The 23,032-nt window shown below is 43.9% G+C and overlaps 1 long non-coding RNA gene across 4 annotated transcripts in view; it reads left to right on the top strand.

Annotated features, from left to right (window-relative positions):
- Nucleotides 1-18,194, top strand: part of LOC135412333 (uncharacterized) — a 153,718-nt gene extending 135,524 nt beyond the window's left edge. For 3 of the 4 annotated variants that reach the window (XR_010429587.1, XR_010429588.1, XR_010429585.1), the window contains 7 exons: nt 1,921-1,961; nt 3,595-3,662; nt 3,972-4,035; nt 6,761-6,925; nt 8,510-8,618; nt 15,157-15,297; nt 16,535-18,194. This is a non-coding gene — a long non-coding RNA (uncharacterized LOC135412333). The remainder of the gene's footprint in view (nt 1-1,920; nt 1,962-3,594; nt 3,663-3,971; nt 4,036-6,760; nt 6,926-8,509; nt 8,619-15,156; nt 15,298-16,534) is intronic. The other variant, XR_010429586.1, reaches the window with a different exon arrangement.
- The last annotated feature ends 4,838 nt before the right edge of the window (nt 18,195-23,032 follow it).

Raw genomic sequence — 23,032 nt, 5'->3', positions numbered from 1 at the left:
TCCAGTGCAGACACTGGTATTGTCTTCTCTCTGAAGTACTTTCAGATCTGCAGGCAAAACTCCATTAAAGAGGACTGAAATAAAAAGGCAGTGACCATCCTAAAGAGGTTCTCTAGGAAGAAGGCAGTTCTTTTCACACTCATGTTCCAGCCTTCTGCCAGCTGGACTCCTCCAGTTTATTCCAGGAAGCTCTGGCAAAAGAATCCCTACCTGGATACCATCAAATACAGACTGTCACGTTGTCCTGTCAATACATTGCCAGGAGCAATCCAAATGGGAATTTTTGCTTCACTAAATGTCAGTTTGATGTGCAAAGCTTTCTGATTCCATCAAGCTTTTTCCAGGATGCCTGAGGTAACTGCTTGATCTTCCTGAGGTTTTCCTCTAAATGAAGGCTTCTGATACCTTACATGCAACAGGCACAGGATTAAGTATTGGTAGCAGAGCAGATACTAAAAATATATGTATTCTGTAGGTTAATGAGCAACAGAGAGGCCAGAATCCCTGGCCTGGTACTGACATTTTATGTAACCTAACGTTTTGCACAAAAAAAGAGGCACTGGCAATGCACAAAATAGTTCTTATGCGTTGATAGCACATCTGGGAAATAGGACTGAACATACACAAGTGTGGGCACTGAAGGGAAATGCTCAAGAAATGCCATTAGACCAAGATCTGCTCCCTTTGATGTCAGTGAAGTCCCACTGTCCTAATCCCAGTGCCAGGAGAGGTGTCTGAGTGGGACCATCTCTGTACAAAGGGGAAAATAAAATATAAATCTCCCACTGAAATCCTTATAGAGGATATAGGACTTTGATACAGGAATTAGAAGAGAAGTAGGAATGCAGAGGAAAATAAAAATTCTGTGTTCTTCACACCTCAAAATGCAGGAAACTGTGCGTGCCAAAATGTATGCAGAAAATGAAAAGCCAATCAAATGAAGGCCCAAATGATGCAGTAAAGGGGCTGTAAATGCAGGCAGGTGCAGGGGGAATTTGAAGGTAAAACAGTCAGAGGTAATTAAAAAGTACAATGGATATTCTGTTAAGAGTATTAGGAAGTAAATGAGAAATGGATGAGTTAAAAAGAGAAAGGAAAAGATCAGTAGTGAAAGAGAAGAAGTTAAATAAAATTACACTGAAGATGTACCAAATGTCTTTTTTGGAGCCTGGTGTGAATCAGTGACCTCGGGATGCTGTGCTGGTTAACAGGGAAGGTGTTCCCAGGGCTCCAGGGGAAGGTGCTGCAGGAAGTGTCAGAGGAAGCAGCACAACATTGCCAGGCAGGGAGGATATTTAGCCAAGAATCTGGAAGGAATTTGGGAATGCAGTAGCTGAGTCAAGTTGAATTTTTACAGACTCATTACAACCAGTAAATATCTCAGAAAGTGCAGAGTAACATCTGTCTCATATTCCAGCCACTTCCCAGTACTTCCTGCTTTGTTTGAAATGGGAATCCAGGCTGGAATGTAGAGGCATCTTGGGTAATGCTTTCCAGGAGGAAGGAGCCAGGCCACCTTCTGGAAACACAGGCTGGAGTCAGTGCTTCCACTGCGGGTCTTGGAACAAACTGCCCCTGAACTCGCTTCTGTGCAGCTCTTTGGGACATTTGTGTGCTGCTGAATTGGGCACAGTAACTGCCCCCCTCGGCCAGGCTCCACACAGATCCCTGCTGTCTGCAGAGTAATAACAAAACAAATCTCATTACATTATGTTCATGAAGTAATAGAGTGGGACTTCTAAGATTTTGGCAGTTGTGGACTTTGTTTTCTATTTCTGTTTGCTTCTGAAAGAAGAGGTGAGCCTTTGTGGGAATAGGTGGGATTCCCATTACTTTTCTCATTATTTTGTGGATACACACAAAAACAATGCTTTGATTAATAGGCTGCAAATTGTAATAGAAGGATTTTCTGTCTAACAGGCTTCCAAATCCTGCAGAACATCTAGGAGCTGCTCCTCAAGGTAATTCCATCATTTAAAAAAAAAAAAAAAAGGAAAAAAGCAACAGAGATAGATGTCTTTTCACCTTCTATCCACCTGTTAAATAAATTTGTCATTTCTACAGCCAATTCAGGGAAGGAATTATCGGATCCTTTCCTTGGAGACCCAAGTGTAACCCTGCAGGTCTCTGGGGTCAAGCTCATGCCTCCTCAGGAAAGCTCCCTGCACAATTTGCTAGTCAGGGCAGTCATTATCAACCAGCCTGGCACAGGCCTCCAGGGCTTTCCCATTGCCCAGGCTCTGAACTGTGCTGCCCATTCCTCCTCTCACCAATTATAAGTTCTGTACAGTTTTTTAAAAGACTGCAAAAACATATCAACATCATTCCCTTCCTTGTAATGAGGAAGCAATTTTACCTTATTATAACTGACTAAATATGCATGGGCTGACCCAGTAGGACCCTCATTCACCCTTATTCTTTCCCTCTGGAAATCATATTCCATTTTCATCGTTTCCATTTCAAATTTCTCTTCCTCCCCATCCTTCCTCTGCGCTCTCTCTTGATCCCATTCTTGTTCCATCTTTGTCTTTCCCATGCTGAATTGTCACTCCTCATGCTCCTGCTCTCATTACAACTTCCTTTGTGTTTGATGCTCCCTCACAACCATTTGCAATTGTCTCCTTTTTACCTTGAGCCTTTTTAACACCTGGCTTAGCATTTATGCAGCAGATTTGCTGCTCAGGCTTCAATTAGTTGATAGGTGGCATTAATGCTGTTTCCTGCCTCCCCAAATGGAATTCCCCACTGAGTTACTCTGAGGACTCCCAGTGTGGACCTCGATCCTTCCCATGGGTTTGTGTGTAGCTGTGGCTCTGTCTGGAGACCACAGGCCAGACTGGGAGGGAATTTATAGCTTGGTGAAAATCACTTTTCAGCCTCCTTAGCAGCATCTGTTGAGATTGTTTAGCAGGGCGTGTGAAACCCACTTTCCCAGTGACAAAATGCTGCACATTCTTCATGCCCAGGGCCTTGGCAGGGGAGTGAGGGAGGTGCTGCAGGGTAAGACAAGGAGGCTCTGAAATGCCTCAGAAAATCTATGCCCTGAAAAGTGCCTTGGGCCTTAATGTCAAAGATAAGAGGGCACATCAAGGCTGTGAATCCTGGTGAGCACTGGAGATAACCCCCAGCTGGTGTCAGGTTGGTCTTGGATCTTGCATTTACAGAAGTGAAAGAGCTTTGAGAGCTTTCCCTGGGACAGACTGGCAGTCCAGTCAGTGAGGACCTGACCCAGGTGCCACGGAAGGGAAAGGAACAGGGACACTCCCAAAGCTGGCAAAGGCTCTTAGATCACCAAACATTCCCAGCTGCCCAAATCCTGCACACAGATGTGGTGAACACTCAGTGTCCACAGGGAACAAAGGGAAATAAAGACTGGACAGGTGGGAGGTGTGAGCAGACAGATCATAAAGCCTCGGACTGAGGCACTGCCCCTGTCCTGTGACAGGCTGATGGCATGTAAACCAGTCCTGCCAGGCTGGGTACTGCACTATGGACAGAAGGGGTTTTGTTTTGGTTGGCCAAACTCTCTTTTTCTATATTTTATGCCCCATATGTGTGTCATTTGACATTTGAAAAATATTGCTCTCCTTTCAGCTTTTGAAAAGCATGACAAGCAGCCACATTTTCACATGCAAGTCGGATCTCTCCTGATCTCTGGCAAGGTGAGTAGCCCAGCAAACCTTGGCTGTAGGTGGGGGAGACAGGAAAATGAGAGTGAAAGCATCCAGATACTTTTGTAATGGGACTTCAGCCTGAGGTGGAGTGTTCCCAGCCACACATTTCTCTGTGTGTGCATCTTGTTTGGAGGAGTTCAGGCTGAGACAGGATCAGCCTGGATATTTCCCTTTATTGATCTCTGCTCATGTTCACACGTGCAGGGAAATTCTCTCTGTGCAAACAAGCTGAACTAATAGAGCCAGTGGAGTGAGCATCTCTTAACAGCTCCTTATTATCATCTGTCTCCTCTTCAGATGTTTTCTGCTGTGCCACACATTGAGCTCTGTCTGCTGGAGAAGTAAAAAAGGTCAAATGAAGGTGAGAACACTTCATTCATAATTTTTATGAGTTATTCAGACCCACTGTATCATTACCCCTCGGAAACATATGTTTTCTGATGGCACTTCAGAAAATATTCAGCACATCTCGACAATCTCTCCTAAGTGATACAGATCAGTTGTCACACTTTGTCATGTGGCATCAGGTTGTGCAGTGCAGTGAATTTGCTGTGGTGTGATGTATTACAGCCATTTGAGAGCCCATCCTGATAATTCCTGTGTCTCTAAAGGTAATGCTGCATGATGTGTCTTCCCAGGAGTCAGAAGTGTTTCAGTGTATCCCCACTGGAGTTACAATTTAAAGGTTTTCTCAGGAAATAACTTGGTCACCCACCTCCTCCTCACTCTGATATGAGCATGTGAAACATAACTTTTCATTGAATAGTTATCTCAGAAGGCATAGGATCTGGCTTTTCAAGGTGAGTGTTCTCAAAACCCCTTTTGCCCAGGGAAGCTGCACCTCCCACATCCAGGTGTTTGAACTTGGCTTTTCTCTTAGGGAATCCCAGGGACTGTGCTGCCATCAGACAGACAGAGGATAAAATTTTGCCAAACAATCCTTTCTGTTTGCTGTTGTTTTACAGAAAAAAAATAATGCCCATAACTGGGTTTAAATTTATTCACTTCCCAGAGAAGATCTTCACAGTAGAATTTTGCAGCAGTTGGACAGGGACATTAACTAATATTCTGTTGATTTGTGATAGTTCTCTGTTTGGGTCAGAGTTGAGCCACTGAAAGAGAAAGCTCTTTAAAATTATGTGTAACCCAGACCATTATGAAGGTTATCAACATCTCAGCTATCAGGAAAGTTAAACTGGACAGGGCACACAAAGCTGCATTCCCAGCTCCATGGTCACCCAGTTTGTGGGGACCAAATCAAGCCTTCATAAACCCAGGTGCACAATGTAAGGCTCACATATTTAAATCTGGCTTCCTAAACCAAATGCACATGTTGAATATGGCCCCAAAACCTCTTGAGTGATGTCTGACAGGTCACAAGCAGCCCCTGAATCCTCCCCCACACTCAGGCCCTCACTGTAACACAGGTGAGCTGAAGGAACCCTTGGTTGGTTGTGCCCCCAGTTGGTGAACACTGGAAGAGTTCACTGGAGGTGAAGTTTTCCAGCCTTCAAAAATAATCCACCTTTATCCCAGCACTCAGAATGGCTTAGAAAAAAAAATGAAATTGTGAGAGTTTACTGCCTCATTTACAAACATCTGCTTGGCAAGGAGAGTTTTATTGTGGCTGTAAGAGCTGACAGAGGCTTAAAGGACAGGGCTGTGCAGCTCCCTCGTGCTGAGCTCCGGGGTGAGAACAGCAGTCACTGCTCCTGTCCTGGGCAGAACAGGTGGGAGAGCAGAGACACCACATTTATTTGGGATGGCCCAATGGCTTTCCTTGCTTTCCTTGCTAATTGCACCCTCTGAAATGCTGCAGGGCTAGAAGGCTGGAGGCTCTTCCCTCAGTTGCCCCGTAACACTGGCCTTAAACATAATTCTTTTTAGGTCTCTGTGCCTTGCAGTGCCAACTCTGTGGGGCCCCACACAGGCAGAGGGGCTTTGCTTTATGATAAACACATTTCTGAACCTCTGCAACCCCTTGGCTTCCCAGTCTCCTGCTGAACATTATGAGGTTTGTGGAGGGCTGAGCCAACATATAAGGTGCCATTATGGATTCTGAGCCATCCATTCCAGTGCTTAACTGCATCTGCTTTCCTACCACCACCTCATCAGAGGCAATTTGGAAACTGTAACCACAAAACAAGTAGCAGGCCAAGTGTGTAACCAGCACATCCAAACGATCTGAACCCCCTGGTTTCCATAGGTTCTAATAGCCTAATAAATGGTTTTTTGGTACTGAGCTAAGTACAGTCATATATAATTGCCGTTATTCTCACATTAAGCTGCAGGGAAGTGGCAAACCCAATTAGATTAAATCCTACCATGTCTCCTTGGGATTTGTGGTAGACATTTAAGCAGAGAGACGTGTCACTTCCAGAGACCAATTTGCTTGTACCTGTCTGCTTAGATTTATTGTGATTTGTCCTTGGTTTTGTGTATGTTTGTTTGCAGAAGCCAGCTCCAGATGCAAAACACATCAGTGGAGCTTTGGAACATTATTTTTAATTAGCCGGGTTCAGTTTCTAGTAACATGCTTGAATTGCTTCTGGGCTACTAATGGAGTGTGGAAAATAAATATTGTTGCTCTCAGATATGTTTTTTCTGGTTACAGAAAACTACCCCTGCTTTGGCAGGGAGGCTTTATGTGCCATGAGCCTCAGAACACAGGGCAGCCAGTCCAGACAGGAAGTTACAACTGAGTTGTCCTCAGTTTTGTTCTCCTTTCTAAAACCCCAATAAAAATCCTAATTATACCAGAAAATATTACAGAAACTGCAGGGAAAAGTTGAATTTATTTTTGTTTCTTTTTGCAATTGAACTGAAATGGGCAAAGTTTACCTCAGTCGACACCTGGAAGAAATAGGGCATAAATCAGATACTGAAATGTGGGTCCTAATGCCAAGGAAGAGGATTTGCTTCTCTCTGCCAGGTGTAGTTTTGTGTTCTCCTGTACATTTGTGTGAGGAAACAGCAAACCCTTTTATTCTCCTTTGTATTCTGTGCTTGTGGAAGTGACTGTACGAGGAGCAGCAGATGAAGGGCTAAGGATGGGATATGCAGACAATTGCTTGTTTTCTTTGCAGGAAAACATCACTCAAAAATCATTTCCAGGCTAAGACATATCACACAGGACACCTTTCTTCTTTCAAAGGGAGGAAACAACACAGGTTGACACCAAAGACCAGAGTTCAAAGTTTCCACAAAGCAAGGGCTGCCTCCATCTGACAAATCACACAGTTAAATTCCAAGTGAGTGAGCCTGAAGCCCTGCAGCGCTGAAAGCATTTGGATTAGGATAATTGTGGTTGCCAATTGCCTTCCTTACAGGGAGTGTGAACCTCTTCAGCCAGGGAAGCAGCCGTGGAGTGACTGGGTGTCCATCCTTGAGGCATTTCCATTCAGGCTTTCACCATGGGAAGGGGTTTTACAAAACTCGGGTGGTCACTGGCTGGGGCCCACAGCAGACTCCAGCGGGCAGGCTGAGCTTCCCTGGAGTGATGGATAACTCCAGAAACCCGGGAGAGGTGGGAAAGGGCAGGATCTGTGCAGGATGTGAGGCTGGAGCAGCAGAAGGAGCTGCCTTGCGGTGTGAGCTCGGCGGCCGGGAGCAGGAATGGCAGTAGGGATGCCATCTGCTGCTCGCAGGGTGAATAGCTGGGAATGAGGCTCCAGGAACATTCCCCTCAGTTTTTGCTGCGTTCGTGTGGCTTTTTTGTGTGTGTATGGATACCATATTTTCTCCATGGGTATCACGTTCCAGTGATGCGTTTGGGGCAGTGCAGCTCAGCAAAGAGTCTGAGGTGCAAAATGGGTACAGGCAGAAATGAGGTCACAGGGTGAGAGAGCAGCAAATGGAAATTCCACGTCTCGTGATCCCGTTTGCTCATCCCAAATGTACTGAAAATTTCTGATACATCCCTTAAATATTTTCCTGCTTGCTGTAGTGTCTCCCTTGGGGGACTCCAAACCACCACAGTGGCTGAAGGAGCACAGTGGGGCACCTGCCAGTCCCACTCACATCCATGTGTGCCATGTTGGGGCCATCAGATCCCGGGGCTGTGCTGCTGTATTTCCAGTCCTGTGGCAGGAGAAACTTCTCCCTGAAATGTGGCCAAGGAAAAGTTAGTTTAGTCATGTCAGTGGTTATTTAGATACCAGTAACAGACTGTGGGAACACAATTACACCATTATTTATATCTTCCTGGTGAACTACTGGGACCAGTGTGATGGTTTGGAAAACAAGTCAGAAGGTTTTTGTTCAATGGCCTCTTCTTCTATTGATTGTTATCAAACAACAACTCATGATTTTGCACAGTGAGAATTTTGTAACTGCAGTGATCTGAAGAATGTCTCTGCTCACAAACCAAGCTGCTTATTTAATTAGGTCCTTCTGGCTCTTTGGATTTAATAATTCTAATTAAATTGTTATGGTTATGACTTGCATTTGGATTATGCCCACAGTCTCAATTAGGACTGTGAGAGGACCTCATGAGCACATGGAAGGACACATGGCATTTGGTTTTATCCAAACAGTGCTGAGCACAAGCACCTTCTGCTGCTTTGTGGCTGCTCAGTGAATGTGAAAAGCAATATGGTTGTCTCAAAGAAGAGCCAAGAGTTCAATTTTAGACACTTGAGTTCAAAATTTCCTCTGGGATTGTGAGCATTATCTTTAAATATAGTATGGACTCTGTTCTAGCTCTGTTTTGAGAACCCACCATGACTGAGAAACTGGGGTCTTTAAGCAAAGACTACCAGCTGCTCTGGCCAGGCAGATGTAGGCTTTTACCTCTGTTCTTCATACTAAAATAGTACCTGTTGTTTTTATGTCAGAGCCCTGCCTGCGGGAGGTCGATGGGGCAGCTTCTCCAGGGACTGAGAGGGGCAGATGGACCTTGTGGGAGAAGGGACTGAACGAAAGGGAAAACCAGGGGACAGGAAGGTGAGTGTTTGAATTGCTGGGGGACAGAGAAAGAAAAACTTCTCTGCACTTGCAGTGTTAGGCAGGTGGTCACATGACCAGGAGCTGCAGTTGTAGGAACTTCAGCTGGAAAAGAACCACGTTTGGATAATGGCAGTTGGATCTCATGGAGCACTGAGGATACCTGGATTTTTATAGCCAGCAGTGAGTAAAATGCACTTGACACTTCCAGTTCCATCACTTCAAAGTGTGACAACTAGAAATCCTTTCTTTTTCTTGCTCTGAGAGAGCCATATGCTCCAAGATCCTATTGTCCTTCTGGATGGCACCCACAGGATGGGAATCAGTGCTAATGGTTGGAAGGAGGGCTGTGACTTGTCCGTAAGAAAGCAGGAACTCTCCTGTCATTAGAAATGTTGGTAGAAATGGGATGTCAGTCTGGTGATGGTCCCACAGGGAATCCCAGCAGACCTTATCCTCAGGGATGCAGAGGCTGCTGAGCCCCTCAGACCCTTCCTCAGAGGAGTGTTTTGCTGTGACAGTCACTTCCTCAGCCCCCAGAACCAGCTGGAGCTCTGTTCCTGGCCAGTTACACACCCACTGAGTGACTGTGGCTCAGAAGCTCTGCAGGATTGTAGAGAATGTCCCATCTTTACCTTCTGGATCACCTCTGTTCATGAAACTGAGGTTCAGCAGAACTATTACTATTAATAAAAATCAGGGCTGTTACTGATCTAGGCTTCTTTCCAATGTGAACAGTGATTTCTGGATGAAATTACAGCAATTTGAAAACTTAATTTGCATTCCTGCCTTTGCTAGATGGTGGGTCAGCCTTTTTCCTAGCATTTTTTGTCCCAGGTTGTTGTACATCTTTACCAGTTTGACACTGATGCCCAAAATCACCTCCCAGGTTGTACCTCCAGAGGCTTGTTGGGTTCCCAGCTCTGCACTGGCTCTGACACAGCAGCTTTCAGTGTTTTGGAAGCTTTTTACACGTGTCAAAATAGGAAACCAAATCCTGGTTGGAGCACTCTGCACTAATCCATTACCTTGTGTGAGGCTGACAGCAGGTTCAAAGGGAGTAATTTTCCCCTCCATATGAAAGATGGGATCTTTTCAAACTTTGTTTTATGCCTGTCACTAAGTTCAGCAATGCTTTTGTGAGAGGTGTGTGAACCACAAGTGGCAAAGCTGATAAAAGCCAGGCCAGCACTGAGTGCAAAAGTCAGGTGTAGGGGTTGAAATTTGAAGATGCATCTCCAAGTAGAGCCAGGCAAGGTTTGACCCTGGAATTTTTACATATGGAACTTATCTTTTCATGCTCTGACTCTGCAGAGGTAGGGCTGGGGATGCTGGAGAGAGGGGGGAGCTGATGGTCATGACAGATGACCCCCTCCAGCTCTGACTGATGAGGTTCTTCTTTAAAGGGAGAACAGGTTTTTCCAAGTGCTTTCCCGAGATAAGCCTTTAATGGCAGTGCTGGGAACTGGCTGGTACAAGGACCACACAAACCTGCCTTGGGAACTGCTGTGGCTGGTTATGTACCTTTGCCAAAGCACTGCTTAAGATCTGGGAGTGTGGAGAGCAGATGTCAGGATATACAGTGGATAATTTAGGAATGCTCTGATGCCATTTGCATATTGATACCACTAAGAAATTTTAATATCTGCAGAGAAAGAGTTGGTTATTTTACACAACTTAATTGTATTAATTTATTGCAATCATGAGATATTAATCAATTTCCTACAAAGGGAACAAAGGAATATTCATTTTATGTTTTTTGTATAAATAGGCGAATTCTTGGTTTGAATAAAAGCAGCTCAAAACTGGTACCAACACATCCATCCCTATTTCACCAACACATCCATCCCTATTTCACCAACACATTCATCCCTATTTCACCAACACAGCTATCCCTGTGTCACCAACACATCCATCCCTATTTTATTTATCTACTGTGCCAAATTATCTACATTATTTTTTTGTGAAGACCTGCAATCTTGTCAACTTAGTGTGGGCCAGGTCCCACTGCCAGCACACCTGTATTCCATTTACTCTCCCTGGTATCCCATTTTTCCCCTTGCTCTCTTGGCATGTTTTCATGAGCTCCTTTAATATGTACTTTGGCAAAGCTTCCTCATCCTCCCCTTACTTTTCTTGGGAAGTTTACATAAATTATTTTTTCCATGTTTCCCTCCTCAGCTTTTTCTCTGTCTGTGATCCTGCTCTGGAGGGTGTTTTCCGAAGTCTGACATGATACATCTCATGGCCACCCATGGGGGAGATTTTCTCTGATCATTATTAGCTTTGGACTAAGATTTATTTCTTGTGAGGTCACGTTTCAGTTCATTCACTCTCTTCCCTGAATTGTTGACTGCTTTTCGTACTATGGCAGGCACAGGCCACTAGAGGACTCTGTTTGCCATCATAAAGCAGCGCTCTGGAATCAGGCTCTGCTGTTCTGTATTTTTAAGGTATACAATTTTACAGAGTATACAAATATACTCGTTTACAGGATGCCATTCAGCAATCAAAAGTGCAGTCCAAATGATGGTGAAGCCCCTACGGAAAATGTGGTCTCTGCTCTGCTTCCTTTAGAACAAAAATGCAATATCTGGGCAAATCTGCTCATCTCTCTACGTGAGTATTTTGCTGCAATACTGAGGTCCTGTCTGCAGTTCTGGCCTGCACTTCCTCATTTGGTTCTGGGCTTTCAAAATACCTCAGTGATGTAAGTAAGGAGATTTCAGAAGCTCTCAAGGATTAATGATTTTTAAAACCTTTCCCCCAGTTTTTCCCACTGGACTCTCACAGGAAACTTTCCCATCTTGAAAGGTGCATTGGATTTGGATCCGTTCCAGAGACTTCCAAATCAGTTTTCAGAGTAAGGGGATCCCTGCTGTAATTTTGAAGGGAAGGAGCCAGAATAAAGCAGATTATATCTCTGTTGTCTTTGGGCAGACAATAGAAATAATTGTGATTCAGAGCCGTTATTTGGGGGTTTTCCCATCTGTGTTTCTCCCGGAACAGGAGAGGTTGTGCTGTCAGTCTGTGGCTGTTTGCCCACCCAGCAGTGGACATTGTCCCGCTCACTGCAGCCAAGGGAAAGCTGCCAGGGGGGCTCTGCCTTCTGCTTTCAGTCACAACAGAGCCCAGCAGAGGCACGAGGGCACTTGGGCATCCGGGCAGGATTTGCAGCTCACCAGCACAAAAGGAGGAAGGGAACTCGATGGAAAATAACCAAACTGCCCCCGGGTTCCTCAGTCCTGCAGGGAGTGCTCAGAGTCTGCTCAAGTGAGCACAGAAAGCCCTCAGAGAGCCTCCTGCTAATGGCTGGGTTTGTTTTATAACCCAGTGACATGTTGGAATGTTCTACTCCCATGAACTCACTCTTTAAAAAAGAGCAGATACTTGGCATTCTAGGAACATTTCAGCATAATCTACTTCAGGCAAGTCAAGGCAAAAAAAGAGCCCAGGATGGCAACAGCTCCTGCTCTGAGGAGGGGCAAATGAAGCCAGCAGAGAGGGGTCTTCAGTGGGTTTTTAGTGTCTGTGATGCCTTCCTCCTTTCCTTCTTGTTTGTTTGGGCCTTACTTGGTCCTCACCAACAGCCTACAGTTTTGGAAGGCAATTTAGAAGTCATTTCAAGCAGGAAGGGTTCGGTAGCTCTTGATGCAGTGTTTTGATGCCTTTCATAAAATCAGTCAGTTCTGCAGTCTGTGGAAAAAGAGGAAAACTTGAGAACATTTTTCTTAGATTTTTATGATCAGTAATTTTTATTAGGTTTTTCTGGACTTACTGGAATTCTGTGAGTAGCTGAGGGTTTTACGGAAGAATGGCACAAGAAAATGAACAAACCCCCTTCAAGAATCAATTTTGAGTATTGAAAGCACTGAATTAGATGCTTTCTTTGGTTTCAAGAGACAGAGCACAGGTATTATAGCCCAGACTGGGTCATTTTCTATCCACATTTCCTGACCATAACTTGTGCTTATCCAATTTCTTCCTTTTGAGAATGTGTTTGTGTCTTTTTATGGACACAACACATCTACTGCCTTTGAAGTCTGTAATGAAATAGGAAATAATCTTTTCTTTTGTTCCATTTCTTATCTCTGCTCTATTGAGCACAATGTAAAGAATGCACAGAGGAACCCAGCAGAAGTATTTAAATACCACTTGTGTCTTGAGTTGAGTTCTGGTCACCCTTGCACGGGGATGCAGAGGGTGGGAGCATCTTTCAAGTAAGAAATAATAGCTCTTAATATTCCCAGCAGCTTCCAATAAAGAAAAATATTAATTTATGAATTTCAGGGATTTCTTGCTGAACTTTGAATATGAAAATACCTTGACATGGGCAGTGCCACTTTATGTCAAGGCAACCAGCATCATTTTTAAATATCATCTAAAAACCTAAACATCCTCCTCAACAGGGCATAGAACTTAAATTGGAACAGTGTCTGTTTTAATCACTCTAATTAAAAAAATCTCTTTTGTCCATTTGGACCCCAGGAGTGAAATTTGGCAGAACTGCCTGTAAAACGTGGCATTTGTGGCTCACATTTGGCTCGTCTCTGATGTTGCTGGCAGGGCCAGGGCACACCAAGATCAGAATCAGATCAGAATCAGTCCTAAGGGATGTGCCCATAAGTGAGAAGTTTCCATTACTGTATATATTGTGTGAAGCAAAGGCCTCAAATCAGGAAAATGTTCTGCTTGTCAGGATGTTTGGAAAGCAGCTGAGAGCAGGAGTGCTGTGCTATGACTGACTAACACTTGGAAAGCAGTGCAGGCACCTCAGTGCAAGACAAAAGGTGCCGTGAGTGCTGTTCAATCTGATTGCTGACATGAGCATTCCATGGAATCCTCTGCAAGGGGGAATTCAGATCCCCTGGGTGACAGAGCCCGGTGACTGCCCCTCACACCCCTCAGCCAGCTGCTGGTGCCTCCCCAGAGGGACTCAGCTCTGTGGTACTGACTTCAAAAGAACATATTAAAGTGAATTCCTGACCCACAGTCAATACTTGTGAGTAGATCAATGTCATAAGGATTTATGGAGATGGGAAAACTACCCAGTGATCCGTGGCTGCCTGTCTTTGATATCAGAGTTGGCAGAAGAAATAACAATTCTGTTTCGCAACAAGTGTCATGATTTCCAGATTTATTTTTACTTCAGACTGAAATAAACCCAAGGCTACTCTTTTTTTAAATACTGACACGAAACTCTCTGGGTTTCAGATCAAAAATATCAGGTTTGCTCCACCTAGAAGGGAGTTTGGCCTGCACATATCAAAAATGTTAATGTCTATAGTCCCTGTAGAATCTCTCAGCTTTCATGAAACAGTTTCACTGATCAAGTGATTCCTGTCACCTCATTCAAACAGAGGCATTTTTATACACTGAACAAGGGTTTAATATTATGCTAAAGTGAGGGATGTGATTAATTATTGCCTAAACACTCGTGTTTCCCAAAGGGCCACTTGACATCCCCTCGCTCATCGCTCTGCCTTTGTCTCTGCCTGGTTTGTGCCTTCCTTGGGGAGTGGAACTTGTTTGGTTTGTGATTTCTCATGGGCACTTTTACAGCACAGTCAAAGCACTGTGCAAACCTCTCACACACACTGCAAATGGGGCTGACAGCAAATTATTTGATTGCCTAACAATATATAATAAATATAAATAAATACAAGTGCCAGCACCACAGCAGAAGGGCTCATTTTAATTTACAGCCATCCCCCCTGAAAGTGGGAAATGCAGGAATGCTGTGTGGGAATGATGTTTTGTGTGTTTGCAGCTCCCTCCCTATGGCTGTTAGTATGATTGGAAGTTACAGCAAATGCTGGCCCAGGTTTCAAGGGGAGGATTTGTGATCCATGAGCACCACCAGGGGCTCATTTGGCTTTGCCAAGCACAGGGACAGCCATGGCTGCTCATGGATCCGTGGCTTGGTGCCATCCTGGGACTGCAAAACCCAATCCAGTCTCTCTGAGCTGCAGCTCTTGCCCAGATGGAGCCACAGTGACTTTACTGGGGTTGTGGTTTTGCACAGGAGGCAAGTTGCCCGGCCCTTGCTGATCCCTAATGAGACAGGGGGTGTCCAGGGAATAATTTCTGAGACAATTCCATAAAAAGATTGGGGAATGAGCCACAGAGCTGCTGTTGGATTGTCTTGGGGGAATCTCAGATGCACAACTCCCCTCCCATCTGCTACAGGCTGTGCCTGGAGCTCACTCTTTGCCTGCCCTGAGTGAAGCAGTTCTGAGGTGCCTGGGAGTAGCTACCTGGTGGTTTCACTTGAAACTGGTTGCAGAGAGAATGTTTCCTGCATCATTACCTAGTCCTCAGCTTGTGGTATTGTGTTCACAGCCAGGAAAAATTACTTTAGGGGTGTGCTGTCAAAGGGAGTGCGAGGAGGAACTTGACCAAAACCAGAGTAAATTTTAATAGCAATCACACAGCTAATCCAAGCTGACCATCTTCACAAATCAACACTTGATATCTAAATGTTACATGTTTACTTATTCATTATGTCAGATGTGTTGCTTTTCTCATCTTTAAACAGGGTTGAAAGTGCTTTACAAGACTGGGTGTTTTGTTCCTTGAGCACTGGAGTGAGTTCAGTGGTTCCCCAGCCTGGACACGGCACCGTGTGTCCGTGTGTGGGTCCGTGTGTGGCCATGCTGTGCTTCTGGGGCTGCTGGAGGTGAGTAAAGGACTCTGTGCCTGACTTCATCAGCTGATAGAGACATTATTATTCATCTCCCAGCACCTTGTGTAGGGATGCAAAGAGCTTCTGGAGTTATTGACTTCCATTCCCTGGTGGGAGCCATTCGTGCCTCTGTTACACTCATTTCTCTTCCAGTTGGACTTTCCCGAGCATTATTTCTCCCATATTTCCCTTTCCTTCCTAGGCTCAGTACAGCCCTCAGCCTTCTGATCCCTTCCCCAGTGCCTGAGTAGTCTGAGATGCACAAGTTTTCTTGGCAGTATTTCCAGAACCAGAAGACAGTTGTTTTCTTATAAATTAGAGTATCTGTGGCCTTGCCAGCAGTAATGACTGAGACTGAGCTGCTCCCACCCCACTGAATCAGGCTGGCAGTGAGAGGATGGTATTTGTGTTACACTTCCAGTGGTGCAGGCTGAAGTGAAATAAAAAATCATGGGGCAGTTCAAAGCAATTAAAGTGTGAGGGCCTGGCTCAGCTTTCCAAACATACCTGCATGTTTATCTGCCCTGCAGCATAAATCAGCTCTGGCTCACGGAGCTGTGCTGCATGAGGAATGGCTCTTAACAGAGACTCTTGCAGTCCTGGTGTGTTTATTTAATGTGGCAAAAGAAATCTATAACTCCTTGTATGTCTGTGTGTAAGAATCTCATCATTCAGACAGTTCTGCTGTCTTGGCTTAGCAGTTCATAACTGTTACTAAGATTTCTCTTCCCTGCACTGCAGCACCATAAAGAACACTCTGCCTGGAGAGGGCGAGTCAGCAGAATTGGGAACTTGCCCCTGTCCCCAGGATATCTGTATTTGGGTACAATTCAACAGCTCTGCCTTTTGCCACAGGAATAGCTATAGAACAAGCTCCTTCCACTTTCTGATCACCTGTGGGCACATGAAGTTTAATTCCTCCTGCCTTTTCATATCCAACCATCATTTAGTGGAACATCCTTTCCAGCAACAGAGGAGGCAAGGACGAGAGAGAAGGGGAGTTTCCACTGGAAGGAAAAAATCTGTAAGATCTATTCAAATCCACCAGCAGGTCAGTTTACTCCCCAAGGAATTATCAAAGCCTGCAGGGGCATCCACAATCCCAGATTTCAGCCCACAGATTTAAAAGCTGCTGCCTGCTTTCAACAAAGAAAATACTCTTAGATTTCAAGTCTATTTTAAAATCACAAACCTTCAGTTTGGTGAGCTCACCTTTTTTTTTTGCTTTCAGGAGATGAGAGCCTTGAGAGTGTGTCGGTTGTAGCTGAAAAAAATACTCACCAGAGGAGGCTTAAAGCAGGAGTGGGTGCCCAGAGATGTCACTGTATGGGAAAGGTTTGTATGATGGTTCTGGATGGATTGCAGGGCCTGGAAAAATGTGCAGTTGATGTGGGTGAGTATCTCCAGGTTCCTTCTGGAAATGTTACCCCGTCAGTGATTTCCCACTTTCCCTGGAGTGTGGGACAATTTAACAGCAACTTTGCTTTGAAAACTGTATGAAGAGGCTGGTTTGTATTAGCCAAGAGCCTCAGATGACATTTCAATGGATGCTGGAAATTTCTGAAAGCGTTTTAATAAATTCAGAAAGGGACATGATTCTGTCTCATATACAAACTGTTAATAAATTCCACTGTATTTATTCCATATTTATTCTCTTTGAAGTTAGATCTTTACCAGGCTCTTCAAGACCGATACAGACATGGAAATAAATATGGAAAAAATATTCCTTTTTGTTTAATATTTTGGCCCAGTTCAGTCTGACAGACAGTGTCAGTTTGTATGTAACTACCCACTGTTCCACATAATTTTTGGTAGCTGAATCCAGTTTTCTTGGATTACAGAAGGGGGCAGTGATGGTTCATTTTCTGGAACTGGAATCCCCAGCTAAGAAAAGCTTTGGCTTTATTGAACACAGAAATAGAAGAGCCCAAGACTGCTCTTGCTATTTTGCTTCCTCCTGTTACAATCATTCTTCCTACTTGTTACTTTATTTTCTGCAAGGAAAAAGGTCCCATCTCGGAGGGAACATGAAGACAGTGGATTGCACAGAGCTTTCCTGTCACCTTAAAGTTCTGAGATATTTCTATTATTATTAAAATACAGTAAAATAGCCCCTGGAAACTGGGTCTTCATGTTTGCTTGGTGTCTTGCTGCATAGCCCAGCCTTCTTGGGCAGAATTCTACCCTGTCATGTTCAGTCTCTGCTGTTGGAGAAGCCTAAATACTTCTTTAAAAACCTTATAATTAATTAACCAAGTTGACTTTCGTAGAGTGGAATCAAAATAATGCCTGTGATATGTTTATTTCTGACCAATTATTAAAACCTTCCATTCCAGATTTGATGAGATTGTACACACACAGCCCTCAACACATTCCTGGGGTGAAAATGCTTATTGATAACAATTACTTTATTGTGCATAAAATCTATTTCCAAAAGAATTCTCCAGAAACAGAATAATTCTAGAGCATTTCTCAAGTTACAAAAGGACATACAATCTTCCATTTTTTACTAAAACACACTGGGAAGAAAAATAACCTTATCCTGGATTTATTTTGAACTTCAGTGCCCACATCACTAGTATTTTAATCAGATCACTTTTCCCAGGCATCCTGCCACAGGATCAGGGCTTCTTCTGGAAGTACAGCTGTTGACAAATCTTATTTCTTGATGAAGCCCTTTAGGGTTTGGGGGTGTCCTCTTGGGGTTATCTGCCTGTGCTCTGCCTTGTGTTTGCTCCCAGCAGTGTCTCCAGGTGTTCCCAGGGCAGTGCTCCAGCTGGAACCATTTACCTCGTTCCACCAGAGCCTATTTAGCTGAGCCTCTCCCACCTGGGCCCTTCTGGAAAGATCCTGGAGGTGAGAAGATGTTGGATCATCCTCTGCTGAGGAGCAGCCAGGGGTAAGTGGTCAATATGTGGCAGCAGTTTCAAAGTTTGCTATGAAAATATCAATAACTATTTAAATGTCCTGAAAGAAGCTTCTCTGAACTCCATAAGTTTTTAAAGGGGTTTTAAAGCCCCTGAGATTAAACACAACAGGGGGTTTATGTGTTTAAACTTAACAGTGTTAAGTCTGTAGACCCAAGCTGGGAAATTATCCCAAATATACAATTCATAGCACTTCAGAAATGGAGCTGGAAGAATTTCAGGTGGTGTGTTTGAAAGATGTTGTTAATGAAGTTGGTATCGGCTTTTGGTAGATCAAACAGTCCCTTTATTTCCCTTATTCAGGGACCAGCAGGGTGACATTAAGTATTTGTGGATGCTCTGCTTTGCCAAGGTCATTTTAATTAACCAAAATAACAGCAGGCGATAGAATATTGGATCTAAAACCCAGATAACAGTGGGAATAAGTGAGGAATAATTCCAACTGCATGTGCCAGAGGTGTTGGTAATGGGTAAGTGGTATCACACTTCATTTTATACAGAGGTATGTGCAGAGCCTTTAAAATAAACTCATTTGTTTAGGCAATCAATCTCTGCTGAACAGTCAGAAGCCAAATTGTAATGTGTCAATGGCAGCGTTTTAAATGGCTTTACAAATGTCTTTTGTTTTCTGGTTTTTAAGTTCCATTAAATTGGTCAAACAGATGCTCCCTGGATGGGTGAAACAGGCAGTGCAGCAGCAGAGAAGAGATACTTGTGATTGAGGGCCAGCAAAGGCTGCTGTGGAAGTGATTTTTACATGTTAATTTTATTAAGACAGTTGAACTCTCTGTAACTCCAAGTAAAGAATTACTTCAACGTTATTTTTATTAGGAGGCAGATTAATAGGGATGGTATCCATAAAAGCCCTGCAGTTGAAGCAAATCAGGGACAAACTGAATGCATCCCAGATACTCATAATTCTGCTAAATGCCTGTTCTAGCACTAAATGTGTAAGGATGGCATTCCCCATGTGTATTTGGCTGCTTTGGCAATGCACACTCTGCTTCTCTATCCTCACTTTTGATGCCAAATGCTTGGAAAATATTCCTTTAATTACCTAAGATCAGCTTTATTTAAAAAACCCAAACTGTGGCCCTGCTTATGCTCAGGTGGCCCTCGGAGCCAGGTGGGGAATGTGGATTTAACCCAGAGCAGCTTCACCTGGTGTTCCTCAACTCAGAACCCTCAGTAAGAGCTGTGCTTCTGCCCAGCAGAACAGCCCTGGCAGCTCTGCTGTGTTATAAGGGATTCACTTTTCCCTCTGCATTCTAAAGCAAAGGCAGAACTTAGGGAAATTTCTGAGCTAAACAGAGCCCCCCTGGAGGATGGGTGGGAGGAGCTGAGGGAAGGTGCTGTGGTGGGCAGCACTCCTGTCTGATATGGGCATTATTCATTATCGTAGCACAGCAAGTACTGGTTAGTTGAAGGAATTAGAATGAGTATTTTATCCATCCACCAGAACATGTGCTTAAACACCCCTAACTGTGTGTGCACATCTCAGTGTTTCCTGTAACACAGCAGGCTTGTTGTGTTGCACTTGTGTGCCATGTGTTCCAATCCAGTCCTCCCACTGTCAGACCACTCCTGTCTTACTGCAAGGGCTGGGTTCAAATGCCAGCCTCTCCTGGTTAGATCTGCACAACCTCCTGCCTTATTTAGGGTTGAATATGGCATTGGGGGAGCAGTTGTGGCCTCCCTCTTCCCATGTTTTCTGTGCTCCCTGTAAGTGGAAGTGGTACATCTGTAGATAAGAGTCACGTAGCACTGGGGTGAGTCAGGAGGCTTCTGTGGGTTATTTCGGTTTAGATGTGTCATTAATTAATGAATTGAGCTGCTCAAAAAATAACAGTAAATATTTTCATAATCTGTCAGTGTGACATGTTATTACCTAACCTGACAACATTAACATTTCCAATTTTTTTTTAAGCTAAAGTGTTTTGGTCTATAATCATTTAGCATTTATCTTTCTATAAGGCTCGAAGTGCTGAGTGACCTGGAGGGCTCCATGGGCACATCCACACTGTTCCAGCAGTGCAGGGCTGGGAGGACAGGATGCTCCTGGGTCCTGTCCTGTTCCCCTTGACAGCAGCACACGTGTCTTACCTACAGTGAAGTTTTGCTTGCAGTCAGGGGTCTGAATTGTTGCTATTGTGGCCAGAAATACCACCGGAGATGCAATTTGCTGCTCAGCAGTTGGGTTTTTACAGGTGTGGGAAGGTTATGTGTAGGATACAGACAGACAGCACCTGCTTTTCACATCCAGAGAGGTTTGAAGTGGATTGATCAGATCTGCAGAGGAACACACTCCTCTCTTTCTTCGTCATTAGCACACACAAGAAACTATTTTGTCTGAACCCAAGTGCCAAACAATTCCTTGGAGTTTGACCTCAGAACTTAACACTGCAGGAGGATTGGAGAGTGTTACTTTTAAGAGCTCAGACTTGTTGCTAAACAGTTCCTGACTTTCCCTGGGGGGTTGTCAGAGGAGAAGGTCCAGCTGATGCTGCCAAGAATCCACAGTAGCAGAGGCAAATCCTCAGCAGCACAGAGCACTGGGGCCAAGCTCTTGCCAGAGCACTGGGGAGACACTGATGCTTTTGGTGACATGTGCCTTGATGAAGCTGTTGCTGATCCCTGCCAAGAGCAGCAGTGCTGATTGAAATGCCAGCACGAACTCCTACAAGTTCACTTTCCCTGTGTTTTCCCCAGAAAAGGGTCACTTACGTGCCTTATGTTCTTTAACCACGTTGGCACCCAGTGCTTATGAAACAGCAGATAGTCTCGAGTTACTTTTCCTTCAGGAGTGATGTTTGCCCCTGGTATGTGTAGATCAGTTTTCAGCCTTGCCTTGTGGGTGTTTGAGCTCATCCCAAGGTTTTGATTTCTGGATGAAAAGTTGCATTTCCTTTGAATCTGCTTGGTAGATTTTCCTGTGTTGATATCACAGTCACTTTGAAAACAAGCTTCAGGACTGAGTCAGACTCTTCTTGATATTCCTCTATTTTTTGCTACTTTACCCATAGCTCTTAAACACATTCTTCAAATGCAGTGGTGGATTGTGGGGGCCTTTATTCCTCGCTGTATTATTTAGCACATTAGTGCTTCAGGGGCTCAGTTGTAGCTGTTTAGGTCCATATGTCAGACACAGGACATAAAGATGATGTTTTTACACCTTGTCTCTCCCCAGGGTTTTGATTTCTGGCTGAAATGTTGCCTTTGCTCTGAACCTGCTCGGTAGATTTTTCTGCATTAGTATCATGGTCACTGGCTGTGAGTTTGCTGTGAACTGTGTGTGAAGGGCTGCAGAAAGGCCCTGCCATTGCATTATTGGTAAAGGAAGAAATTGGGTTTGACACTTAGCAATTGTATCCTTTGGATTTTCTGGATCCCTCTCCAAGAACTGGAGGTTTACCAGTACTTCAGTAATAAAGTTGGATGAGGAGCTTGCCTTTTTTATTCCTTGTAGTTGTGGTTGAAAAGGAAACTTTATATTAAACCACTGCAGAAAGTAGGAAAAGTCACTGAACAGGCTGACAGAGGAAAAAATCCAGGGAGGAATTTCTGATTTTTGAGCACTAGTTGTAGGAACTCTTTCCAAAGCATTTGGAAAACCTCTATTAGTTCCATGCCTACATCTCTGAACATTATCTGAGTCACATCTGAGGTAATCTTTTAATGTGTCATTTATTAAAATAAAATAATTCCATAACCTCATGTTAACTGCAGGAAAAGTTTCTGATGTAGAACAGTTTCCTAGAAGGGAAGAAACACTCTGGGCATAGTTTGAAAGTGTAAGTAAAACAGAATAATTGTGCAGATCTTCCAAATAGCTCTGGGTTTTTTTCTTCAGACCCTGCAGTTTTCCTTTTGTGACTGTTGTAATAAATATTGTGGGACTTTGATGACAAAGAAAGTTAAGCAAATATTGGTCTATTGATATGAAAGGAATACTGAGTTGCAATCTTGAGTAGTCACACAAGATGTGACTCCCCTGCTGCTTCTCCTCTGATTGGAAAACTAGAAAAAAAATGGGGTTTTCAAAATGGTTTTAACAAATATTTTTTCAAAGCAACCATTTAGGATCCATAACTTTCATCAAACTATATACAAATTACTACTTCACAGATCCTTTTGTTTAGTAAGTGACAATATTAATTTGCAGAAAACTGAAGCTTCGGGTGAATTAGGAGTCCCAGATAATGAGAAAATATTCCCACTTCAGTTAAGTAAGTTTGATGGGATTCAGGGGAATACCCTTTGCCTTTGGAAAACCCAGTGCAAGGAGTTTGCAGTGAAGTAGGTGTGACTGATAGCAAAATATATATATATATAAAATTAGCTTTGTTGCATGGAAGTGGCAGGGAGGGGTAGAAGAGTTGAAGGAGCTTAAATTCTTTTCCCTTGGTCTTGGAAAAAAGCATCCAAGTTTTCTGTGAGGGAAGGAGATTGATGTGGGCTGGAGATAATTGTGTCTTTGACCTATGGACTGGATTTCTTCATCTGGGCTTGTGAATTGCAAAAGTTGAATTCCTTTTGAAACCTAGTTAGGAAGTACCTCCTGAGAATGAAATAGTGTGAACTAGAGCCCTGGTTTTGTTAGAGCAGCTGCTGGGAGGGTGACTTTGTTTCCTGTAATTGCTTGGGGACCTCTGTCTGATCTCTTCACTTGGAGCTGATACTCCAGGCTTTAACTGAGTGAGGCTCCTCTGGAAGTGGTGATGGTTTTGTATCATGAGATTCATTTCTAGAGCTCAATATCTTGGCCTTTGTCTCAGGGGAAAATTGATTTTACACCCCTGCAT

The sequence above is a fragment of the Pseudopipra pipra genome, chromosome 3 (genome assembly GCF_036250125.1).
Source record: "Pseudopipra pipra isolate bDixPip1 chromosome 3, bDixPip1.hap1, whole genome shotgun sequence".
Classification (NCBI taxonomy): Eukaryota; Metazoa; Chordata; class Aves; order Passeriformes; family Pipridae; genus Pseudopipra; species Pseudopipra pipra.
The sequence above is the reverse complement of the archived record's forward strand: the minus strand, read 5'-3'. Positions and strand labels throughout refer to the sequence as shown.